Consider the following 27,857-nt stretch of genomic DNA (forward strand, 5'->3'; position numbering starts at 1 on the left):
AAAAGACTATCTATCCCCAGTGAATAGTCTTAAAACTGCTGTCAACATCATTTGACCATAAATGCAAGGGTTTATTTCTGGGCAATCTCTTCCATCTCATTGGTCTATGTGTCTATATTTATGACAGTATGATATTGTTTTGAATATTGTAGCTTTGTAGCAAGTTTGGAAATCAGAAAAATGTGAGCCTTCCAACTTTGTTATTCTTTTTCAGGATTTCTTTAGCTGTTCAGGTCTCTTGGGATTCCATATGAATTATTGGATAGATTTTTCTGTCTTTGCAAAAGAAGTCATTGATATTTTGAGAGGATCGCACTGAATCTATAGGTAGTTTTGGGTAATATTGGTATCTTAATATTAAATCTTACAATGCATGAATACGGATGTCTTTCCATTTATTATGTCTTTAATTTCTTTCAGTAATATATTATAGTTGTAATTGTACATTTTCATCTCCTTTGTTAATTCCTATTTCATTTTTTCTGCTACTACGTAAATTAATTTTTCAAATTTATTTTTGTACTGTTCATTGTTAGTGAATAGCAATGCAATTGATTTTTGTGCTTTGACTTATTCTACTTTACTGAATTTATTAATTCTAAATTACGTGTGTGTGTATGTGTAATCTTTAGGATTTTATACACGTAAGATCCTTTCACCTGTGAACAGAGATCACTTTACTTCTTCCTTTCTAACGTGTATAACTTTATTCTTATTTTGACTAATTGCACTGGCTAGGACTTCAGTGCTGTGTTGAACTGCAGTGTGAACTAGCATCCCGCCCTTCTTCCTGATCTTAGAGGAAAAGCTCCCTGTCTTTAGTATTGAGCATCATGTTCACTGTGGGGTTTTCATATTTGGCTTTTATTATGTTAAGGTAGTTTTCTTCTTTCCCTAGTTTCCTGAGTGGTTTATTTGTCACGAATGGGTGTCGAATTGTATCAAGTGCTAGTGGTGTGCATAGTTGCATTTTTTCATCGGGTTTTTAATGTCACAGCAACAGTGTCACTCAGAGGCAAATAGTCCTACTGCCAATGTTCACTTTTCACATGCTTCCAAGTCTTAAAATCATGCTGACCTTGCGTTTACTTCTTTTAGGACTATGGCTATGTTTTGTAATATTATCATCAACCGCCAACATTTTCTGACTGGATTTATTTCTGCTGATAGAACTATCTGTTCTAATATTTTTTAGATGCCAGGACAGTCATTCCCTAAAACTCAAATTACCATGTAGTTTGTTTCTTAATTTTTTTTTTTTTTTTATTGATTTGAGAGAGAAGAAAACAGAGGGAGAGCGCGAGAGAAACATCGATGAGAGAGAACATCAAATGGCCGCCTCCTGCATGCACCCTGCTGGGGATTGAGCCCACAGCCTGGGTGTGCGCCCTGACTGGGAATCGAACCAGCGACCTCTTGGTGCATGGGTGCATGGCTCAACCACTGAGCCACACCAGCTGGGCTACCATACAGTTTGAATTGACAGGATGTCACCTTGTCCCCATAGCAGTATGTTCTTCAAAAGTGAACCCTCCGCTGTCACAGCTCCGTGCTGCTGCTTTCGGAGACTAAGGTATGAAAGAAGTTAAGAGTAAAGACCCTAAGAAAATATATTCATAATTCTTGGATTTTACTTTGATTTTCTGGAGTTAATAAGCACAGCATTTCCTTGAGGAGGGCATTTGCATGCAAGTCAATGTTCAGTGATTTTGCATTAATGAACATTTCTTATCAACTGAAAATGGATGAATAATTTGGTGGGATATAGAATTCTAAATTTTATTCCATTTTTCTTCTCCTGCTTCAGGACCTTTCTTCAGTGCTTCGTAACATCTCTTCTCACTGCTGAAAAGTATAATGCTGTTCTGAGCTTGTTTCCTGGAAGTCTGTTTGTCTGCTGTCATTTTGGTGTATTCTCTCTGAAAGAGTTTAGAACGTTCTTTTTGTCTTTAATGTGTAAAATTCTCCTAGGTGTAAATTTTTAAAAATCATATTGCTTGTAACTCATTGCTTAGTGAGCCTCTTGCCCTCTTATAGAATGATTTCCCTTTTAGACAGACAGTTTTTCGTGTCAACAGTGGTATTTTTGTTTCAAAAGCAATTTTTAATACTCTCTCCCTCTTTTCTAATCCTCTGTCCTTGTGTTAAGTAGTTAGAACTTCTTGAACATTTTGAAAATCCCTGAAGATACTTAAATATACACATACACATGCACACACGCGCGCGCGCGCACACACACACAATCTTCTTATGTTAACATTATTTGCCTTTGAAGATCGATTTTTTCTTTGTTTAATTCCAGTCTTTCCTTCCAAAATTGTGTACTTTTGAAAACCTACCTTTTATGTCTGAAGGAATAAGAAGTTTGACTGAAGCTGTATATTAATAGGCAGAACTTAGCAACTGCTTTTTCTTTAGTGTCAGGCGTTATGATGCCATAATAAAGGTTCTAATAGGAGGTGGTTCTACACACAGAAACTGTTCTTTGTATGCTGAGAATATAGTTACATTTTTAAAGAATATTTTGTGTTAGAAAGGAAGACTATTTCCGTTCTCCCAGTGGTATTTGTACATGTGCGTTTGCATATGGGGTTGGGAGAGAGAACTGAATTATCCTTAAATTTTAGAACCATAATTACCTCTTTCCTCTATAGATTCATGATGAATATTTTAAATTGGAGATCCATGTTCTCACCTCTTTGTCTATACATCTCTAGAAGAAAAAGATTGTGTGTGTATGTGTGTGTGTGTGTGTGTGTGTGTGTAAGATCTGCAGAGAAGGGAAAGGTGATACCTGTGTGTTATTAATGCCGCATTTCAACAATACCATTAGTCTTCTTTTTCTGGAACTATTAAAGTGAATTGTGAATATTATATATTAAAATTAAACACAGTGGTTTCTCAATAGATGGTACAGTAAATCTACAGTGGCATGAGGAAGAGTTTTTAAAGGGTATTTTTCAAACAGCTCATATAACTATATTTAATGCAAAGGAGAAATTATATGTCATCTTCCCCCTACAATTGTGTTAAATTGCCAAGACTGCCTAATTAAACAAAGGTCATGGGAACAGCAACACCTCAATCCATTATTTATGCAAACATTTGTAGAGCAGAAAATTGTAAATTAACATTATATCAAGTTTTACAAATATTGTCTCACTCATACTTACACATCAGCATTAGATTTTGTGAGAGGATTATTAACACATATAATTAAAGATCAGAAGGTTTTCTACTTGGCATGGGAAATAAAAAATGAACAGAATGAACAGACAAGAGTAAGTTATTTCTTATAATTATCTTTCTAAATTTTTGATTAGAAAAAATATAGTTCAGGTAAGTGCAATTCAAGTTTCAGTCTGTGTTAATTTAGTTATTGACTTCTGATCGGTATTTAAGCCTGACTATTCCACATTAGCTATATTTCTTTTTGAAATGCATGTTTCAGTTTAACTTCCAAACAATGAATTTTTTAAAATTGTTTATATGTTAATCAGAAGTATTTTTGGAATATTTTTCCTGGGAACTACTTAAGGAGCTAGCCCTAAAAATCGTAATCACAGCAAAAACATATATTTTTGACAGCTGACATATTCTTTTGCTGTTCATTGAAAAAGTATTTGCGGTTGGGAGTCCAAGGACGTGGAGGGTTGACTGTGTACATTGATCTGTGCAATTTCACATAAGGGACTTGAGCATTGGTGGATTTTGGTATCCATGAGGGCTTCTTGGATGAATCCATGGGCTTCCCTCATGGATACTAAGGGACAATCTAAGTTTTATGGGGTCAAACGTTTTAAATGGATTTTCATTGAGAAGGGTTTTCATTGTTCAAGAGTCAACTGTATTATATACTGTATATGTTTTTTCTCCCAGTGAGAAAAAAGAATATGCAAATATAGAGAAATGAGATGACTGATATGTGGGCATTGTGATCCCGTTGCCCTTCAGATGTATGCTCTGAATGTATGTAGATGTTCATATAAGGAGACAACAAATGCAACTTGAATTATAATTGCACAATATTTCTTGTTTTATTAATAACACAATTGTAGAAACAATTTAAGAAGACTGTTGGGTAAGGGAAAATGTTTTATTTCCTACACTGTGATTTCAAAGTTGCAGTGTTTGCAGAGAAATAAGAATTAAAATAGAGTTCATGCAACGAAGTAGAGAGCTAGCAAACAAATGAAAGAGATTCTGGTGTTCCTCTCTCTCTTTCCTTTGTCTCTTTCCACTGGAGCCTGTAGTCATGTCCCCAGGCTGATAAAGTACTGCATTTTCCCTTCAGTTTTCTCATTCCTTTCCTTGGGATCTTGAATTACCTCCATTTCTGATAACTTTGCCCAATAGAGCCTGCAGAAATACCCTGTAAGATATTATTTTTAGAATGTTGATTATATACAATTTAATACATTGCAGTTTTAGTTTTTCATTTTTGATTCTTATGACTATTTCCCCTAATGCCATTTTAATTTCATTATGTTTGTTTTATTTTGACTGTCTTTATTGCTGTTTTATATCCTATGTTAATTACTTTGTTTCTCTTCTAAACTAATTTTCTCCTTCACTACTCAAGGGAATTTTTTTTCTTTTTACATAGTACAAGGAAAAACAGCAACTTCTCCAAAATGTAAACTCTGGCTTCAAGGAAGAATAATTCAAATCACTACAAACATATTTGTTTGGTAAGGTAATAATGATATATTTACAAAGCAACATGCAAGGCACTGCATATTGTTTTAAAAAAACAGATACGGAACAATATTAACCTTCTAGAGCTTAAAATCAAGTCCAAATCATAAGAAGTAAACATTTAATTATATTAAAGACAAGTACAAAGACGGGGATAAGAAAGTCACGAGGACATCACGTTCAGAAGAAAAGGGTAGAGAGAGTAGGGAAGACAGAGAAAGGATTTAAAAAATGTTCTACCATTTAAAGAAATGAGGATTCTAACATAGTATAATTGAGTTTTTCAGAATGCTGTCTCTGCCATGGAACAGTTTTAGTCCTCAAGAAAGCTGTTCTACCTCTGAAACTTCATCCACTTAGTTGAAAAACAAGTAATAAAAAACTGCCCACATTAGAGAGCTACTATAAAGTTTAAGTGAGATCAGTGTAAAACGTCTTGAACATTTTATATACTATGTGTTCCATAATTTTTCTTTTTGTTTTTTTGGTGGAGGGAGAGCTGGAAATCTGTGATAGTCGTCTTAGGGTTAATGCCAGTGTGAACGAGGTAAACATCCAACAAAAAAACTTAATGATATATTAAATCTAGTATACATATTGTGACCAAAGAGGGTCCATTCCAAGCATGCAAGGTAGATTAATTAGACTTATTAGAGAATCTACTTATATAATTTTTCTTATTTAAAATGAAAGGAGAGATAATCATATTATTAAGTACATAGTTGTGGGAAAAAAAACTTCACTGAAAATCAATATCCATTTATCATAAAAATGTTTAGCCAACTAAGGATAGCAGGACACTTCCTAAAGCTAATGAAGAACAACATAGTATGTAATGGCGAAATGTTAGAAGCATATTCTTAAAAGTAAAGAATGAGAACAAATTTATATTGTTTTTCCTAATCATTTAAATTTAACATTATATCCAGGCCTTAACCAGTTCAGGAAGACAAAGAAAAGAATTATTATAGGGGCTGGAGAGAAAGAACAATGATGATACAGCGTGGGGCAAAGGTAGGTTTACGGTTGTGAGTACACAAAACAGACTTTATTCTTATATTATTATTTATTAATCACTGTACTGTTTTCCATACCACAACTCTTAATCTGCTTTTGCCCCACCCTATATACTGACAAATTAGGAGAGTAGATATGATTTTAAGTCGGTTTCTTGACTACAAAATAAACTTTAAATTAATTAGATTGCTATTCACTGGATAAAAAAAGTAAGGAAATATGATTTTAAAAGGATGAATGTTACAATATGATGTACATAGGAAAGCATTTGACAAGAGATGTCCAGTTCCTCATGAAAAAACATTTACAATTTTATTAATGGTGTAAGGATGATATAAACAACTGAATAGATATATACTGTGTTTGTGCAAAAAGAAAATATCAGAAAGATGTCAGTTCATTCCGAATTAATAAATAAATTCATGGTGGTGCTAATTAAAATCTCTTTTATTTCTGGTGGAACGTGACAAGTGGACTTGAAAATAGATATGAACGAGCAAAGACCAGACAGACAAGATAATGGGAAGGAAGAAAAGGAGAGAGTCAATGCCGTCACACAGGCTAAGACATACCGTAAAGCACTGGTAATTGAGACCCTGGGAGTTTGCTATGGGAAGACAAATAATCAATGCCCCGGAAGAAAGAGCTCAGACACAGACCCATGTATCTTTGAACATTTTATATATGACAGAGATGGAATTACAGATCAATGGAGAAAGAACAAGTTAACCAGTGATGCTTAAAATATATATTTTAAATAAATCTTTGGCTTCACATCACATAAACATTTCTGGATAGTAAATATTTTTATGTAAGGAAATTTCAAAATTCTAATAGAAAATAAAATTTTCTCCATGACTGGAAGATACAGAGTATACATTAAAATATATGAAAACAGATAACATAGAAAAATATGTAATAATTTGATTATATTAAAATTTATGGCTTTGCCCGAAAAGATACCATTAGAATGAAAAAGCCAAGTTTTAGGCTGGAAGAATATATTTTAAGTGTATATAACTGACAGAGAATTAGTATACACACTGAAAACCCGCCTATAAATAAAAAATAAGATGCAAAAATGCTGAATTATATAAGTGGCAAATATATAAACTCTCTTGGGGAAAGGGCCTGGAATATCCATAAATATATGAAAGAAATTTCAACTTCAGACATTATAGAAATGTAAAATTATTACTGCAATTAAATACTTCTGATACCCCTAAACTGGAAAATAATTTAAAACACTGTTGGTAAGGATGTAAGGAAACAGGAAATCCCGCATATTGCTCCTGGTGAAAGTGCAGATTGTTACAGCCACTTTGGGGAGCAATTTAGCAATAGCTAGTGCAACTAATTATGTGTATACTCTGTGACTCTCATACCCCAGGGCCCAAAGTACAACACAGAGGAACTCTTCCTCAAGTGTATGAGAAAAAAACACATGGAAGAATGTGTGTGTCATTATTTTATTTATTTTTTTGCACAACATTAATAATAATGAAGCCCTGAATCAACAAATAACCAAACCAATGCATTTGGTGTACTCATTCAATGGAAATCAGGTAGGAGTAAAAATGGTGAATGAGATTTGCACCTATCAAATTGGATAAAACTAGAATATAATAAATTGAACTAAAAGAATTTTCAGGAGGGCACAGAGAGTGCATTTTATAGTTTTCCTCCCATGCACACTCACCTTCTTTTCATTCAACCTTGACAACAATAGCAAAAATAAAGAGTTTATTCTCTTTCTCTTTCCTCTCTTCTCTCCTTTTTCTACCTCCCGCCAAGAATTAGAAGAATTATCTGCTTTTCTGTCAGTTAGGAACTTGTGGATAACTTTTTCTAATCCATTCTCACTGTTTGCAATTGCCTTCCATTCTCATATATAATAAAACACATGGCGTAGTTAGTGGAGGAAACAAATGTATCTAATATTTTGTGGGAATTTTCTCATATTAGTGGTTTTAGGCCTTTAGATATTGTCATACTTAGGCACTAATTACTCCTCAAATTCACCATTCTCTCAAATGTCATAAGAAGAAATAGTGAATAGTTTGCTCAGATCCTTCCTGTGTCTTACAATTGTTGCTGACGCAGGCAGCCACCAAAGGCCAGTGCATTTTCCCCAGGCTGGTTTTGCTTGCAGTGCAAAAGTGGAAGTGAACATGGGTTTTACTATCTCCTACTTTCTCAAGGGAACGTGACTGGGTGAACTTTGGGACAATAGATTGAAGGGACCACTGGTCTGAAATGGAACTGATTCTTTTCCACAGCATCTGAAAGGAAATCTCCATGCTACTACAAATACTATGAATCCTTCCTTCTATTTCCTGTCTGCTAATGATAATTTCCTATTCCTCTAAAAGAAAATTCTTTCACCATCTCCTGAATTGCAGTTCAATCATTCTTTATATTGACTGACAGTGAATGATGACTTGTTCAAATTGCTTCTCTAGTTATTTCTAGTTTTGGTCTCAGCCATCAAAGGATTATGTCAGGGTGTAGGATTATATCAAACTGACATATATCATTCTCTTATTAACTTTTTAACTTAAAAATCTTAATAGTTAATGTTAATGAAATAATAGTTCATACTTATAAAGCATTTGTAATGAGAAGGCACTGTTCTCTGTGCTTCATCTGTATTTATCCCATGTAACCTATGACATTTCTATTCACCTTATTTTACAGAGTGGAAGACTGAGGAACAGAGAGGTTAAGTAACCTGCTTAAGGTCTCATGGCTAGATGGTGGTAGAACCAGGATTCAACCCAAGCACCTGGGCCTAGAACCTATGCTATAAACAATATACCATACTGTCATTCTCAGATTGATTCCTAAATCTGATAAATTATATTTCTTAATCAAATAAAACTTCTGAACCTAAAACCTTTTGCCCTGGCTGGTGTGGCTCCAGATGGTCCTCGAAGGAAGATTTGCCAAATAGGTTCTATTCTGGTTGGGAAATTCCATTTTGGAGACCAGTCATTTTACTCCAGGTAAAATAGCTCTATATTTCATGTCCTATTGGATTTTCCTTCAAAAATATTTGACAGGGATAGGGACAACATAAATAAAGATAGGAAATCATTGATTAGTCTTAAAAACATTACCATGATTGTTGGCTTGAGAGCAGATTCTAGGAAGTAATTTAGCCAAAATCTGCTTCAGTTGTAAATGGTAGCCGAGTATGTACCAACAGAAGGAAGAGGATGTATCAGTCACTAGAGAGACAAGAATATTAAAGAAGCTATTTAAAGAGAAGTAATGGAGACTTTTTATAGAATGAGAGGAATGAATACCTCGAAGGACAACGGGGTTAGGTATCGGATAACAGGGGTATAAGAGATGGAAGGAAACCTCCAAAGAGAGAGCTGCTCGTGCTCTGAGCTACAGCAAAACGTGAGTGTCTACAAATTCTTAATTCTTTCAAGATAACTAAAAGTAGGGAGATTAGAGTTTTCTTAGTGGCATGACGGGAGATGATCCAAGTGCGTCCCAATCTTGAAGTGTGTTGTGGAATATTGAAAGTAGTCAAGGCATTAAAGCAGGAAGCATTAGGGTGTTTAATATTCTGAGGGGTATGATCAGATAGAATCGAGTGAGAAACAAGTTGAGCATATGGAATGAGAAGACAAACTCACAGTTTCTAAAATTGGTGCATTTAGTCTTCTCTCAGGGGAAAGAGAGGGGCAAATATGGAAAGCCACACAGCTACAAAGATGCATTTCACCTAATATGAAATTTTTATTATGATCAGTCCAGTTTGAAGAGTTTATTGCAGTCTTAGTGTTCAAGAGACAAATATATGTCAAATGGAAAGTAATAGATCTCACTTATTTGTGGAATATAATGAATATAACAGTCTGAAGAACAAGGTAGTCCCAGAGATGTGGAAGTAGGGTACAGACTGACAATCCCCAGAAGAAGGTGGGGGAGATAAACCACAGAACTTATATGCATGTATACATAACCAATGGACATGGACAATAAAGTAATAAAGTAATAGAACTAATGTGAAAGGATATGATTTTTCAATGCTATGCAAAACTACTCAGTAACTGAGGTACTACATAGTTTATTCTATGTACTGTATAATGGAAAAATTACCATGAGAACTTACCCTCTTGGGTTTCAGTATCATAAACTTCGCTTGCCTGCACTTACTTTTGTGTTATGAAACTTTTTTACCATCATCTATCTTCATCTAAAAACTACAATTAGATTCTTTTGTTGAATTCCTAAATAAGTAAGTGGCTTTGATAGAGTTGGAAAATTCTTTTAAAGAATGTTTTAAGGAAGACATGCCTTCCCAGAATAAATCATCTTGGGCCTTGTATAATTATACATTCACCAAGTGAAGAACATCTTGGTTGCTTCCAAGTTTTGGCAATTGTGAATAATGCTACTAAAAACATCTGTGTACAGGTGTTGATGTAAACATAAGTTATCAACCCCTTTGGGGAAATACCAAGGTTCAGATAATGTACTTCTTCTTTTATGACTTTTGGCAGATTGTGTCTTTCAGGACTTGGTCAATTTCATCTAGGTTATTGAATTTATGGGCAAACTTTGTAGTATTCCTTCTTTATCCTTTTGTTTTGACTTCTGTGGAATCTATAATGATGTCCCTTTTTTAATTTCTTTTTTTTTTTTTTCCTGTTCTTAGTTAATGACTAGAGGCTTGTCAATTTTATTGATCTTTTCAGTAAACCAACTTTTGTTTTCAGTGACTTTCTCTGATTAATTTCCTGCTTTCAACTGCAATGATTGCTGCTCTAATTCTTATTATTTCTTTTCTTCTCCTTGGGATTTAACTTGCTGTTCCCTTTCTCATTTTTGAAATATGGGAATGTAGATTATTGATTTTAAGTATTTTCCCTAATATATTCATTTAAAGCTATAGATCTCCCTCTAAGTCCTGCTGTGGCTGCATTCCACAAATATTGTTAGTTGTATTTTATTTCATTTAGATCAAAATATTTAACATTTTCGTGAAGTTTTTTTTTTTTTTTTTTTTTTAACCCATGTATTATTTAAAGCATGTTGTTTAATTTCCAAATATTTTGGGGTTTCTACAGTTATCTCTCTGTTATTCATTTCTAGGTTAATTCCACTGTGTTCTGAGAGCAGACAATGAATCATTTGTAGTCTTTAAAATTTGTTAAGATATGTTTTATCACTTATGAGTTTTTGTATATTTGTTCTTGAGGTAGACTTGTATGTAATTTTCCTTTTTTATATCATTTTTAGGTTTTGGTATTGTTATTTAGGCTGCATAAAACTTGGTTAGAGTTACTTTATTTTCTAATCTGTAGAAGATTACTGTTTATTTTTTTAAATTTTTTTGTCCTTGTAAATGATTGGAAGAATTAATTAGTTGATGGAAATGTCTGGGCCTTGTTTTCTTTATGACAGTAGTTTATAATAAAATAGTCAATATCATTAGTAAATATTCATATTTTTATATCTTCTTTGTCAACTTTGTCTAGTTCTGTGTTTTAAGTATTTGTCCATTAATTTTCATTTTATGAAATTTATTCTTTTTAATTTCTTTGTAATAGTTGCTGCTTTTTTTTGGTGCTTGTAGGATTTGATTTGATGTCCTTATTTTTATTCCTGATAACAGTAATTTATACTTTCTCTCTCCCTTTTTCTATGAGCATTTCTAGATGTTCATCATGTTTTACTAATCTTTTCAAGGATTGAATATTAATTTTTTAGGTATTCATAATTGTACATTTGCTTTGTTTTCATTGATAGATTCTCTTATTGTTTTTACTTCCTTTCTTTTTTTTTTTGTACAGATAGAGTGGGAGGGAGAGAGAGGAAGAGAGAGAGGGGGAAACATCGATGTGAAAGGGACACATCGAGTGGCTGCCACCCGCACGACCAACCAGGGCCGGGGACAAACTGCAACCGAGGTACATGCCCTTAGCGGGAACCGAACCCGGGTCTCTCCGGACCGCAGGCGGACGCTCTAACCGCTGAGCAAAACTGGCCAGGGCTTTACTTCCTTTCTTATACTTGTGCATGTTCCTTCTTTAGAGAGTGTTTCATATGTCTCTCATGCTTTCGTTGTTTTTCATTCTTTTTTATTTACTCATTAAAGTAGAGATTTTTTTTAAGTCCTCACCCAAGGATATTCTTCCATTTAATTTCAGACAGAGTGGGAGGGAGGGGGAGAGAATTATTTATGTGAGAGAGACACATTGATTGGCTGCCTCCCACATGACCCTGACCAAGGCCAGGATTTGAACTGCAACCAAGGTATATGCCCTTGACTGGAATTGAACCTGAGATTCTCAGGTCTTTGGGCTAGTGCTCTAACTGCTGAGCAAAATCGGCCGGGGCATAGAGATTTTTAAAAGAGTCCTTCTGAGTTCAAGATTGTATGTGTTGTTTTAATACAAATTAGACTATTTAATTACTTGTATAATTAAGTTCATTTTGTTACGTATACCTTAATTTATTTGCACACATTTTACTGCTGATATGGGAGTAGATTTTTAAAAACTTAACATTTTTCAATATACATTAATGTTTGCCCAACTTAAAGATATAAAAACCCTATTTTTATGCGAATGAAACAATTTAAAATTTTTTAATTTTGCTTCAAATGTTTAATTAAAAAATTTTTTTTTTTAATTTGTCATATCAACAAATGGGTCTTAGGAAAACACTAAAATAAGTCCAAGTGAAGAAATTTATTTTGTACCTGTGCTAAATTCTTGACATTGAAGTGAATTTCTAATTAGGAAGATTGACTTCCAGCATGCCCCCTGGGAGGCCATGAAACCATAAACCAAAGATGGAAACGTGTAGACTCAGTCTTGTTTAAGTTGGCATGCCTCACAGTGCTCAAGCGTTCTGTGGATCAGGGTGCTACCAAATCTATAGTCTTGAAATCACTATGTTTAAGTAATAAACCTATTTGTTTCTAAGGGCTAAGGCTTGACAGAAACCTCAGATATAAGCTCGTTTACTTCCCAAAGGCTGCTTAAGCGAATCATTGAGGGAGTCTTTTATATGCACACAGTCCATCAGTTTTGTGTAAAATAATGAGAAAGTGGAAATCTTGCCAGTGTATGTTTTGCATGTCTTTGTGGTCAGGGTATCTTACAGCAGATAAAAAACACTAAAATATACTCTTTGGGATTAAAATCACTCCTATTAATCACCGTTGGATAATTTCTTTTAAAAAGCATTTTATTTCTATAGTGAGCTATCAATACACCAAAGGATGTACAGATGCCAAAACATTCAAAAAGATAAATTTTGAGGTACCAGAGAGGTATGTAATTATCAGATTTTATTAGACCCAGCAGACAGCCAGTCTGGGAAAGAGTATGTGTTCTCCAATTATTTCAATGCTTTTCAGAAGCAAAAATAGTAAATTGGTTAGAGAAGTTACAGTTTGGAAAGAGAGTAATACAATTTCTTCTGTCAGTAAATGTTAAAGACTACCTTCTCTAAAAGAACATATTCGGTTTCTGATTATTTTTCATGTGGAAATAATGTAAATTTAAAAAATGTATTATAATTTGTTTTAGGCTAGACATTTTTATAGTGTAGTGATTAAAATATAATGCTCTTAGCCATTATTGACTTACTTTAATATATTTGAGTGTTTTAACAGGCATTTTCATATTACTTTATGTATAGTCCATGATTTATTCATGTATATATTAATTATTTTAAAAACACGTTTTAATGCATTCTTTGACATATATATACTTATCATTTATTCAACAGATTAATTTGATAATCCGGTGTTAATCAGGCATGAGCTTAGACTACAAGATAAATGTGTTTCCAGTTTTGGCCAAAGGAAAAAAATCATTAGCATATAAACTAGAAAAATCATAAAGTAACTTTAACCTTTTTTTCAGTTTGAGCAAATTATTTATTTTAATTTTACATAAATATTACGGAGGAATATATATTGGATTGAATTACTTTATTTAAACTTTTAAGCTAATATGAAATCAACAATTTAAGGCAGTAATTAGACATTTCTCTACTTTTATTTCAGACTCTATTTCCTTAGCATATATATTTTAAACATATGAGAATAACCAAAATTAATGATAAATTCTGAAATATGAAACTTCTTGGAAAAGAGTAATTTTATTATGTTTTAAATTAATAATTATATATATATTTAAACTATTTTCAAATTTTTTTTTTAGTATTTTTTCTTTATTGATTTTAGAGAGAGAGAGGAAGAAAAAGGGAGAGAGACAAACATCAATGAGAGAGAATATCGAATATCCGCCTCCTGCATGCCCCTTGATGCCCCCCACTGGGGATCGGACCCACAACCTGAGCATGTGCCTTGACCGGGAATCAAACCGGGGACCGCTTGCCGCATGGGTCGATGCTCAATGACTGAGACACACCAGCCGAGCAACAATTTTCTGGGTTTTTTTTTTGTCATTGGTCTCATTTGTGCCAAAAACATTTTAACAATCTGTTTCAAGTTAGTCATTCTCTCTAACTAGTTGGCTATATTGATAAATAGATGGATACTACTATGGCCAAGAAAAACAAGACAGAGGTAATGCCAAGTTAGTTGGCAAAGAGTGTGGAGCACTAGGTAGGCAGGAAAAGAGTGCAGAACAGTAATTCTGTCATATTCTGCAGTCATTACTTCATACTTCAGGGATAAACATTTTAGGGTGAAGTGAATATGGATTTATTTCTCTGAACACAAACATGACTCTATATCGCAAAAAAAATGTTTGGTCAAAATGTCCATCGGAACTTATTTTTTAAAATCTTCACCTGAGGATGTTTTCCATTTATCTTTGTTTTTAGACAGAGTGGAAGAGAGAGAGAGAAACATCGACGTGAAGAAGACAGATCAATTGGCTGCCTCCTGCATAATTCCAACCAGGACCCAAGACTGAACTGCAACTGAGGTACGTGCCCTTGACCAGAATCGAACCTGAGACTCTTTGGTCCAAGGGCTGATGCTCTAACTGCTGAGCCAAACCAGCCACAGCATCCATTAGAATTTTAATTGAGTTTGAGCCTTTCCAATTAGCTTCACTGCATATTGGAAATATTTCAGGTACACTAGATAGTGAGCATGGTCAGTTTGTTAATGTCTTTATAGTCAAGGTACTGAACCAAGCCATGATGAAAACGTGTTACGCCCAGCCAGTGTGGCTCAGTGGTTGAGCATCGACCCATGGACCAAGAAGTCACGGGTCGATTCCCAGTGAGGGCACACGCTGGGGTTTCAGGCCTGATCTCCAGTGGGGAGCATGCAGGAGGCAGCCTATCAATGTTTCTCTCTCTCATAGATGTTTCTCTCTCTCTCTCTCTCCGTCCCTTTCTTTCTGAAAATCAATAAAACCATTTTTTTTTAAAAACATGTTATGTTGCTCCTCTTAATTCTGAGGAAAAATACTACTTAATTTTATTACAGGAAACTATATTTTAATATAGAAATAAGTATCAATTTATGTATACCTGAAACTAATACATTATGTATGTCAATTTTAATTGAAAAATAAAACATTCTTTAAAAGAGTAACTATTAAAAATATACAAGGCCCTTTGGATTATTATAACAGTTAATCAGTAAAGCTCCCGGTGTTGTTATTGTTATTATCCCATTTTCCAGATAAAGAGAATAGAAATATAGCTAAGATAAATGACCTGCCTAAGGTCAAAGTTCTACTGATGTGTTGATATAAATGTCTAAATAGAAAATGTTCCTAAAACTAAAGTAAAGCTTTAGATCTATGTAGTAAAACATTATATATCATCAGTGAAATTTTGACGATAGTAAAATATGGGGAAATAGGCACTACCATATTGGCAACTTGACATTATCTATTAAATAGAACATGCATATATTTTTTTCATGCAACAATTTATCTAATAGAAATTTTCCCATATTTTTTATCAGGTGCACTAAAGATGTTCACTAAGATTCTTTAGAATATTCTTTGTAATAACAAGCACAAAATATAAATAATACAAATATCCTTTAATAGAAGGCTAATTTAATTATTGATGGCAAATCAGTATCTAAATGAATACTCTCTACTATATAATATGTATCTTTAAGATATATTGTTAATTAAATTAAAAAAAACAACAGGATACTAAAAATGTGGATGGTACATTCCCACCCGTGTAAAAATGAAATCTATAATTAAATGTACACAAATGTTATGTGCTAATATATATGACCTTTTTGATGGTGCTTATATTTTGAGAATGGAATTATGGGTGTAGGTTGGAAAAATGGCTGTCTTTTTTATATACATTTTTAACATTTTAGTTTTTAATATGCACAGGAGTTATTTCATGATATAAAAGTAAAAAATAGCAATAACCTCAATAAAAGTGATGTTTTGTTTTACTATAGGCTAAACACAGTACAGGTATTTTATATCCAATGCAATTTAACCCTTAAACAACTCTGAGGAAGGTACCACTATTGCCCTTGTTGTACAAATGAGGTGAAATAGAGTAACTTACCACCATTTGCATAGCCAGAAGTTCTGGGTTTAGAAGTATAAGTATGTCTCTTCCCCAAATTTAGGCTTTTAAGTACTTCACTCAAATTTTACAAATCAAAATAAATATCTAATGGAGAACAGAGCCCATGAGAGACGATCATGACCTACTTTTCATTAGAACTTACTTGCCAAGGAGCAAATGATTTTGTATAAATTAGAAACAGATGAGCATCAGGGGAAATTGTGTAATTCTTCTTTTGTCTGTAGATATAATCTGAGTATTTGTGTGTTTTTTTTAAAGAGAGACAGAGAAGGACCAACATTGATTGGTAAACGTAAGGTTCTCTCATTTCTGAAATGACTTCCTCTGAAATGTGTTGATTTGTATCCTTATGGCTTTCCAATCCTACTGCGAAGAGCCCAATACATGGTGGTCCTAAAACAAGTAATCATTTTAAATATAATTTTTCAATTGTCTCTATAAAAGATATACATTTTGACATGTTCATCTGTTCTTAAATGCTCATCTTAGCTGTGGAAGCATCTGTGAAAAACCAAACAGCTGTGAATCTAAATATAGAAACAGATTGAATCTTTACACCATAAAGGTTGCAAATGTGCTGCGTCTCAACATGTGAAACTACATGGTAGTGCTACACGCTCTGGAAACGGCAATTTTAGAAATTGAACTTAATGCTAATGTATCCACAGGGAGATGCTTATTATTCATAGTCACATGTATTGCACTGTATTTTTCTAGTGTGAATATGTCTACTCATATGTGACTCATACTGAAAAAGGAAAGTCAATAAAAGATAACCTTAGTTTTTGTTTGCTTTTTTTTTTTTTTTCCAATAGATATGGCATTTCAGGTCATAAAAATGCTGTATTTAAAAGGTAACAGGAGAGCAAAGTTTAAGGAAATTTCATAACCCAAATTAAGCATTGTATTTTTTTTACCATATTTTCTTTCATTCTCACCTGATGACATGATGTTTATAGATTTTGAGGGAGAGAGAGAGAAAGAGAAAGAGAGAGACCAGGTATATGCCCTTACTGGAATTGAACCCACACCCCGGACACACAGGACGGCACTCCAACCAACTGAGCAACCCAGCCAGGGCTAAGCATTGTATTTTAAAGAAATAAAAAATAATAAAATAATTTTCCTAAAGAAAAGTTAATCAATTCCTAATTCATTCATAGCCAACGTATATGAATTAAATCAGAATTATGATTGTGTAAAAAATAAGAATAATTATCTTTGCTAATAAGTCCAGTTGAAACCACTACTTGGCTGAAGACATTTGTGATTAGAACGAGTATATTTTATAGTACTAGAAAGCTTCATGATGAGATTCCATTTTCTCCCTAAATTCACATAAAATACAAAGAGAGGTTTATCTATTTGTTTTTGCCTCTCCAGTACCTTACATAGTACTGGTAATATAGCAGTCAACATTTAATAAATACCTATTCTAGGAATAAATGCAAATTGATATTTTTGTACTCAAATGTTTTCCATAAATGCAAAGTAGTGCATCTTTCAGAACAACTTCTGTGAAAAAAGGTTGGAACATTTAGTTGTCACGAATTCAAAGTCACTATGGCTGTTAAGGGTTGGAGAGGGAGTGTGAACACATATGAACAATAGGATGCATTAAAAGAAACACAGCTCAACAGCTCCTAAAGGAATATCAGTTAGGAGTCATCTTTCTAAACAAGCTGGTCAGTGATGTTCCAAACATGATGTTGAAAACGTGATGGCCAGATCACATTTGAAATGCTGTGTCCAGCTCTAAGAGTCATTGTTTAGAATAGTAAAGAATGACATGAGTATATGGAGTCAAGTAAAAATATGACATATGAAACCCTTGAGGGAGCTTGGAATGTTTGGCTTATAAAAGCCTGAGGGACACATATCATTGATGTGGGCACGTGTTGAGCCACTGTCAGGTTTCCTGAGAACTCAGATTAATACGTCAAAGATTAATTTTACGATTAAAATGATACTTAAGTAACCCAGAATGATTACTCTAATAAAAACACTTTTTTCGGTGTTCCTGCCAGTATTTTTTAGACTGCGTTAGTTGTTTCTTCCTCTTACACCTGGGAATAGAATTTAAAGCTTTCTTTTCACCTTTGGTGTAGTAATTACATTTACTTTCCGACATAAAAAGTGGGTCACTTAAATACTTTTCTTTGTTACATAAATAATGCACTTATTACGGTATTAACTGTTTTAAGCACCTGTACTGTGGAAGATCTCAGAAAGAAGTGATAGGATACTCTGTTGCGGTAGTTTCTTTTTTTCCAGAGAATGCACGTGGGCTCTAGGTCAAGGGAATGAAATAAAAATTCAGCAAATTAATTAAAAATCAGTGCAAATGTTAAGGATAGTGACACTACTGTATATGATCCCATATAGTAGATACATGTCATTATGCATTTGTCCAAACCCACTGAGTGTGAACCCCAGTGTAAACTATGGACTTCGGGTGACAGATGTGTCGATGTAGGTTCATCAGCTGTAACAAAGGTGCCATTGTGGTGGACAATGTGAATAATGGAGGAGGCTGAGGGTGTTTGGGAGAAAAAGGGACATGAGCAGGCGGGAGAGAGGGAGGAAGAGAGAGAGAGAAACATCCATGTGAGAGAGACACATCGAGTGGTTGCCACCCACATGACCTCAGCCGGGGCCAGGGACAAACTACAACCTGAGGTATGTGCCTTTACAGGAACCGAACCCAATACTCTCTGGTCCATGGGCTGGTGCTCTAACTGTTGTCCCAAACCAGCCAGAGTGAGATTTTTTTTTTGTAGTTCTTTTTAACCTTGATATATCATGATAAGGATTTATGGTCAGATTACTATTTTAATGTCATTAAAAGCAATTATTGTATGGTTAAGCCATTACATGTATAAATAATTTAGTCCTGGCCAGTGTGGCTCAGCAGTTAGAGCATTGGCCTGTGGACTAAAGAGCTGCAGGTTTGATTCGAGGTCAAGGGCAAATACCTGTGCTGCAGGTTTGATCTCTGGCCCTGGCCGGGTGCATAGGGGAGGCAATGAATTCATGTGTCTCTCTCACATCAGTGTTTCGCTCACATCAATGTTTCTCTCATTCTCTCCTCCCTCCCTCCCTTCTACTCTTTCTAAAAGCAATGGAAAGAAATACCCTTGGGTGGGGATTAACAAAAAAATTTTTTTAAATAAAAAAAATAATGTAGTTTAGTTTTTCACTTGTAGAAATTATTTTAATTTAGATTAAATTTTGTTTTATAATTATGCAAAATAATTAAAAGGCTCTAAATTCTGAACTGTAAAACAAGATGCATTCAGAGAACTGTACTGTCAATTTCTTTCCTTTTAATTCTCTGCTTCCACTCTTTAGATAATAATTTTATTAGTTTTTTTGTTTCTATCTCCACTTGTAAAATACAAGCATCTGTTGTGTATATATGCATAAATATACATGTACCTCTCTTTATATATATATTTATCCCTTTCATAAATAAAAGGTAGTATAATAATTACATTGCTTTTCATCTTTAACATAATTTTTAGAGATTAATCTATAGTCATGTATAAACATTTTTCATTCTTTTTAAAAATGTATAGTACTCCATTTCATGGATGTACCATAGTTAATTCAGGCAGTCCCCTGTGGGTTGACATTTTGATTATTTCCAGTTTTTTGTTTTGACAAATAGAACAATAATAAATACCCATTGCATATGCCATTTCAGTTTTTCTAGGGTATCTTTGGAAAAGACTCCTAAAGGAGAGACTGCTTTATAAAGGGGCAAATCAATAAGCATATTATCTAGATATTACCAAATATATTTTCACAGATGTTCAACCATTTGCTTCTACCAGCAATCTATGCATGTCTATTCCCCTACACTATTTTCATGATATCTGGAGTGGAAAATGAATCCTCCAAAATATGCATCAGACCACTTTTCCTGAAACCAATTAAATAAGCCCGTTGTCATTAGAAGTTCGATAGGTAGGATTTTGGATGATGATAGTTACTTTTGAAAGGAGCTCATATAATTATTTAGGCATCTTTCATCCATTAAATGCTCTCTGGGGTAAGCAACAGTTCTTCAAGAGACAGGGCTGGCATACCAGTTTACTTGCTTTCAGGGGTTCACTAAATTTCAGGGACCTGTTTAGAACGGATACATCCTACATGGTTACACTGATCCAGCATGAAGTCTATACCTGCTATTCTCTCAGGTCCTAGAGTGGAATACTTTAGGTTATATTCTAGTGGTGTTTACTTAAAAGGATAATCAGGGATTGGCCTTCTCGTACAACTGAACATGTACAAGTGGCCTGCAGAATTACCATACCGTTGTTTTAAATTTTGTTTTCAGAATATTATCTTTGGGTCCTAATGGTGCCTTCATCACACTGAGCTACACATGTCTTGTGTATCCTGTTCCTCTGTTGTGACCTGTTCCTCTAGGAAGCATCTGAGAACAATGAAGTCACTGGAGAGTTAAAGGGTGGAGATGAGGGCAGTTAACCACCACAATGCACCTGTCAGGAGTCCAGCTGGCTCACATATAACTGAACATAAGGCTGATTGGCTCTCTGCCCAAAGAAACCAGTGTATCCTGAAAGGTGCCATATTGACAATTATGGATATGCAAAGCTGTTCGCGCATTCAAGGTGAAGAGCAAGTTATTTTGAGCTCATATCTTTATGTGATTGGTCTGGTGGCATATGGGTCATTTCAGAGCCCGCTCTCTAGAGGCAAGGATTGCTGCAGCAACTCACTGTGCTGAATTATGATTTCCGTGCAAAGAGCTTGAAAATTAATTATCCTTCTAGGTTTTGACCAGAGTTTTAAATGATTACCAAGGGAAAATTGGGAAATAATGTAAATGAACAACTAAGCAATAAAGAGTGAATGTATTGATCAGAGGTGGGTGTGACAATGATGGATGATTTCTGCTGGAAACAACAGTTCCTATTTGATAATGATGTGTCATCAAATAACATAATGGCATGAGAGTAAATAATTAAAATTGTCCTCCTATAAATCTTATAAAGGGATTCCCAACAAAATAATTAACTAGTTTCTAGATTTCACATTACAGATAAACTACGATAATGTACTTGGTGTTTTGTAAGTTTTTTTTTTACAAACATTTTGGACAGGGTCATCATTCTGCGTATTTATGATAAAGACTTATCTCTTATTCATTTCAGAATCTCATCATCAGTTGTTGTGGGGTTTTTTTTGTATCATAACATAATTAGCCTTTGTGTTCAGAAACTTCTTGCACTTTAGACATTGTCAGAGTAGGTTTATTGAGTGCATAAATCTTTTGTGAAAGAAAAAACAGATAGTATTAGTATTTAGGTCCTATTTATATCAGCAAAAGTTGTATTTTTATATGTCTGTGAAGTAAATGCATTTCCATCCATTTACCGGAAATATATGGGGAAATATTTGTTGAACTGATTGTTGACATTATACTTAACTTTTCCATATCGATTCTTCTAGATTTACTAGAACAACATGGGTAATATTATTTTGATAATCACAGGGTGGGATAAAGAAGTTTTAATGAAACTTTAAAATGCCTTTTAATTTTCTTTTTAATATCTCACTATCAAAAGAGGTTTTTTGTTGTTGTTAATCCTCACCTGAGGATATTTTTCCATTGAGTTGTTTTTTTAGATAGAGTGGAAGAGAGAGAAGGGGGAAGAGAGAGAGAGAGATTGAGAAACATCGATGTGAGAGAGACACGTTGTTTGGTTCCCTACCACATTACCCCGACCAGGGCCAGTGAAAAATGCCTGCAATACTGTGGTCCATAGGCTGATACTCTAGCTATTGAGCCAAACCAGCCAGGCTAAAAGAGGTTTTGATCTTTCTTATGAGCAAAAATAAATTCATAATATCTGAGATGACTCACGTAGTTTGTTTTGATTTGTAAGTCAATTCTTATAATAAGACCTTAACCTAAGAGATTCCTTAAATTCAAAGTTCAATGACTCTTTATTAGTTAATAATCTAATTGTATTTCTATTTATCTGTGTGTTCCCCAAATTTGCTTTACCACCACATCTGTATGTCATAGATATACTTTGTTAATTTTCTAATTGTTGTGTAGATGCTGCCTGCTGTTGATTTCAAAGGAATTCTTGGTTATTCACTAAATCTTGTGGAATTCCTACCTCTAGTAAACACTTAAAATAGTGTGGGAAACTATAAAATTACAATACTTTCAAATTACATAAAAACATAAAAGTAAAGGACATTATTGTGTGTATATCTTAAAATGTCTAAATATTTCTATTTTCTTTTTTTTTAGGCTTGTAAAATCTTATTTAACTAAACCTATTTTAATTTTAGCATAAATATAAAGCATTCAATTTAGGTGAACTACTGTGCTTGTTTCTATTTGGTTTTTCAGGAAGGGATGCTAAATGTTAGTCAAAATGATTAATTCAATCAGAAAAAGTTAAAAATAATAGCAAGTTATATGGATTATTAGGATACACAATTGGTTGTTACTTTTAAAGAGTAGAGCTTATTTTTCTGAGTTGAAAGCAGCTGATTTTTCTTTTCCAGATGTGTTTTACTGATATCACTTGGCATGAGGTTCCCCATTGTCTCTGATTTTGAAAACTTATTATGAGAATGCAGAATAATACCCACTTTCCTATATCTACTTCAGTGTTAAGAAGCATTTGCACTACAGATGAAAGTCGTATTAGTGTTAATTACATACATCAATCAAGTTTACTTCTTTATTTTTCGATGCAAAGCTATTTGATCTAAATTTTTAAAGGGATTTTCTAATAGAGCAAAAGAATGAGAGGAAGAATTGTGGGAGTTAAATAAGAAGCATCATTTCACCTCTTACTGATGCTTTCTTTACACATAGCGTTGTTTTAAGGAAGGCATTTATTGTCATTATAAGTTAACTAGTCGTTTTTACTTTAGCACGTACTAAATGCATCTCATAATGAACAATTCACTTGACAGTTTAGAGTCCGAATTCCTCACTGTCTCAGGCGGGCATAACAATGCCGACTCAGGAGTCATTGTTAGGCTTGAGATGCCGAGTAGAAATACCTCCTAGTTCACAATGATTTTGTAAATATAAGGTCTGATTATTATTCATCTTTATTGTTTTCCCCTCTTGGGGACTCTGTAACAAAAATAAATTAATAATCTTTTGAAGATACTAATTTGAGTACTTTAATAACCTTAGGTATAATTTTACTTATTTTGTTCCTTCATGTACTAAGGTTTATAAAAATCCCAACCTACATCTCTGTTGAACCCAGAAATGATTTAATTCTCAGATAATTCAAGGACAATGTCTTCTCTCCTCAGAAAGCTTTGGTGATGGAAAATGGGTATGATGCATACGGCGTGTGGCAGTGTGGATGTGTGCTAAGCAGCAGCATCTCTCATTTTCTCATGTGGTTCGTTCTTTGGCCACAGGTTGTTCCCCCATAGCCACGTGCCACTGAGAATCCAGGGCAGTGATTTTCAGCCGATGTGCCATGGCACACTGGTGTACCCCAGAATTTTTAAAACATGCAACACCTGACTATTTAGTTAGTGGCACTGACCTCTTTTTCCTTAGATTGTCAAATAAAAAAAACAATAGCCATCTGATGTTAATAAATAAAAATGATACCTATTTATTTGCCAGATTGGAAAAAACTATATATTTTTTTGGTGTGCCACAGAATTTTAGTAATTAGTTACGTGTGCCACGGGATGAAAAAGGTTGGAAGTCACCGCTCTAGGGCAACTCTGCGGACCCTGTGCTTCTCTCTCTGTGAAGATCTCTACGTGACTTTCATCCTGTAAACCCTAGTGTCCTTATTCTCTGCAGGCTCTTCAGTACCTCCCAACTCATGAAGTTGGCCAGGCTTGTTTTTCTTATTTGTCTTTCCTGTGCCGAAGACTTGAAACTTTCCCATGGGAATAAACTGCACTAATGGTAGGGACCACCACTTTTGTTTTCTGTCGTTCGGGGATCATTCTTTGTTGCCCGATTTCCAGGGTCTTGCAAAACATTGTTTAACTATTTTGTTCAGTTTTTGGTTGTTTCAAGTGGGAAGGTCAGTTCAGATCTTGTTAATCCATGTTCAGAGCATTTATCTCCATTATTATTAGTATTCTCTTGAAGCAAAATAATCACCAGAGGAACCAACACATAATATAGCATATACACAAGAAGCGTATACATTAAAGAAAGGATATACTGTAGAGTTATCTGCACACACAATGATTAACCTAGAACACCTATGAGAATCCTGTTAGATAACATAGGGCACAAGTTAAATGCAGAAAAATGAAAGAGCAATATTCTTCCAAATTTATGCAAACCCCGAGCTATTCTGGAGACTTTGACCAGAGTTTCCTCTATAGCCTATTGTCCCAGGACTAGAAACAGATAATAAGTGGAGGCATAAACAATGCAGTGAGCTATTGCTATGGTTTGGTTCTTTCTTTGAGTACTTATGGGATTCTAACCTAGGCCAGCTAATTTATTCCCCATTGCTCCCACCTAAGTAAAACCATGTGACTGCATCCCTAATTCTGGTTATCAGCATCTAGACTCGACTCCCCGGGTTCTTGAAAGTTGGCATGTCAAAGGTTTGACAGGGCCACACTTTATGTATATATAGGGCTCGTGAAGTTCCTCCTTAAATATACAACCTGACTCTACCGATGCTCATCTCAGTTGATGATTTTCTTGCATTTCTGGAATCTTTAGGTCTTTGTGTGACTTTCCTGTGTTCTGCATATGCTGTACTTAAGTAAGCAGGTTTAATTTTAAGACCAGGCTCTCCGTGTCTACCTTACTTACAGTAATTAATTCTTCTATTTCTTATCAAAATTTTAATTGACATATTGAGAACAACTGCTTTTAACAATGAATTTGTCATACATGTAGTATATGCATGTGTATGTGTGTTTGTGTTCCTGTATTGCAGATATTTAAATAAGATTACCAGTGTGTATTATTGTGAGAAGTTAATGGTACAACTATTGTTGCTGAATGTCGTCATTCAAATTTACATAAAAATGAAGACATCTTCAGATTTAGAATTGCTATTTAGCAGACATACTCAGACCATATTAGTTATGCTCTTTAAAACAAAATAAACTGAATTATTTGTATTACTGGTCTTAATTTACCTTCTATTTAAATTCAACCCTATTATATTAGTTTTATCCATTATATAAATAAATCATCATCCAAGTATTGCATCAGATAAACTTTAAGTTTTATGTGAGGATAATAAGTATATGCCATACTTCAATTTATAGTCTACTGCTATGTATAACTTCAGTTACTCCTAGAGTATAACAGTAACCTTATTTAGTATATCCAGCTTTTTACCACATTGTTCCATGGTCCCGTATTTTAGAAACATGTTTCATTCACTAGTCTACATGTCCTTTTTACATTCACATTCAAACACATGCGCATGCGTGCGTGCACTCACCCAGTATAAAATTAAGTCAAAATATATTCAACAAGTCTTCCTAGTTTACCCAGATCCAAAACCCAATCTCTTGGAATCTGCATATAACCACCTTATGCTTCTTATCATGTTTTACTCAATAGTAAGTACTTAGAGTACTTTTCTTTCTTCCCCAATTCCTATTTTATACTTACCTCTCTATATCTATAATCTTTTACCTCTGTATCTATATCTATTACCTCTCTATGTCTATTGTCTTCCTAAACAGAATTTAATAAAATATGCAGAGAGCTAGAGAAAACAACATATACCAATTACTTTATATGTGTTAGTATTTTACATACATTATTAAGAAAAATCTAACATTCCTATGACGTAAAAGTTTTTTTGCACAATTTTACTATTGTTAAAGCTTAGGTTCAGAAAGATTGCTTTTCAAAATTGAAATGTGAAATATCTCTGCAGATTTGCTTACTATCAAGATGAAAAAGCACGTATATTAGCAAAGCATGCCTGGTTAATTATTTCCAAGTTTACCAATCATATAAATTACTCCATCTCCTATGGGCAGAGTAAATAATGACATAGAGAGAAGCTAAGAATTTAGGTAACTCAGAACCCTTCTTACAGAATAAAACATCACACAGAGAAGAATCTTTCCCTAACAACATTTTATTTGGTTAGTTAATATTTATGATCACTGTGTGAAAGAAAAACATATGGAAACAAGTGTATACTGGATTTAAGAATGATGATCATTAACCATATTTTACTGAAGGAAAAATATATTTTCAAAGATTCTAATACTCACCAGGGATCTATCTATCAAAGATGGAATTTTATAGGATAGAACTATTTTGATATTCTCAAATTTCCTTCCACATTAATGTCAAAGAGTCAGACCGGTTGAAAGATGGGGGAACTACTCTCAGGCCTCTGCCAAGCAATTTCAGACAATCTGACTGATTTTTTAGGTAGTAAGTTCTGAAAACAGAAACTGTTGAAAGCTATCTGACCTGAATTATTCCACGGAATTTTATTCCCGTCTGAGAGTGTGCCTGTGATTTATCCTCTGTCACTGCTGTATCTACACTAATGCACCATTATGCATAGCTGATGTTTCAGATGAATAACCATCACTCTTCCTGAAGCTAGAGCTTTGTGATTACGTCAGACATTGTCTGGCATAATCTATTTAGCTAGTCGACTCTACCTCCATACTTTCTCCTGATTCTGGAATAATTACTTAAATATTTACTCTTCTGTGTTTAAAATGTGCTAGAACAAAGAGATTATGCATGCAGAAAGTGTGCAGGAGGGTTGAAGATAACAAATGATACATCGAGCACAGCCTAATGTGGCTTTACTGGAGTAGAAACAGTGGTAATAAATCACCTGCCAATGTTGATAATAAAATACTGCATTGGCCTCCATCAGCCACAAGAGAAAGGTTAAATGTTATTTCTCACAATAACCATGTGGTCTTCATAGCTGACACCTCCAATATTAAATCCCATCATTATTTTCTATAGAAAACATTTGGTCTTATTCCTAATAGAACATTTTTATTAAGAACTACTTTGCAAATATCTATTATCCTTGAAATACCTTCATTCATTTTTATGGTTATTTTACTCTATAAAAGTATCTCTTCTCTTTAGTGTAAAATGACTTTTATGTAATGGGTAGCTTTGGGTGGTTAAAATGTATTCTGGTCAACTGTAAGTGGCCTTTTAATGATTAGGTTCATGTGAAACTCAGCATTGGTGTAGGTTGCAATTGAAATATTATTCCTGAATAAGCTCAGTGATTTATCTTCTGGTTTATTTATTAAATCAAATCTCAATCTTATCCATATTGCATTCCAAATGATATTAAACACCAACCTCTTCTCTATACAACAATTATTTCCCTAATATGCTTTCTGTAAAGAATTGTTACTGAGTGGGTTTGAAATATATGTTGGATTCAAAGGGAAGGCATGGAATGTATTTAAGAAGATGTGCACATAAGGCTTATATTTATAAAGGTATTAATATTTGTATACAAATCTTATATTTGTAAAGGCATTTACATATGTACACATAAGCTTATATTGATGAAATAAATTACATTATGATAGCAGATACCTCCAACCATGGTTACAAATGAAATCACGCTAACCATTCATGA

The sequence above is a fragment of the Molossus molossus genome, unplaced genomic scaffold (assembly GCF_014108415.1).
Source record: "Molossus molossus isolate mMolMol1 unplaced genomic scaffold, mMolMol1.p scaffold_m16_p_4, whole genome shotgun sequence".
NCBI lineage: Eukaryota > Metazoa > Chordata > Mammalia > Chiroptera > Molossidae > Molossus > Molossus molossus.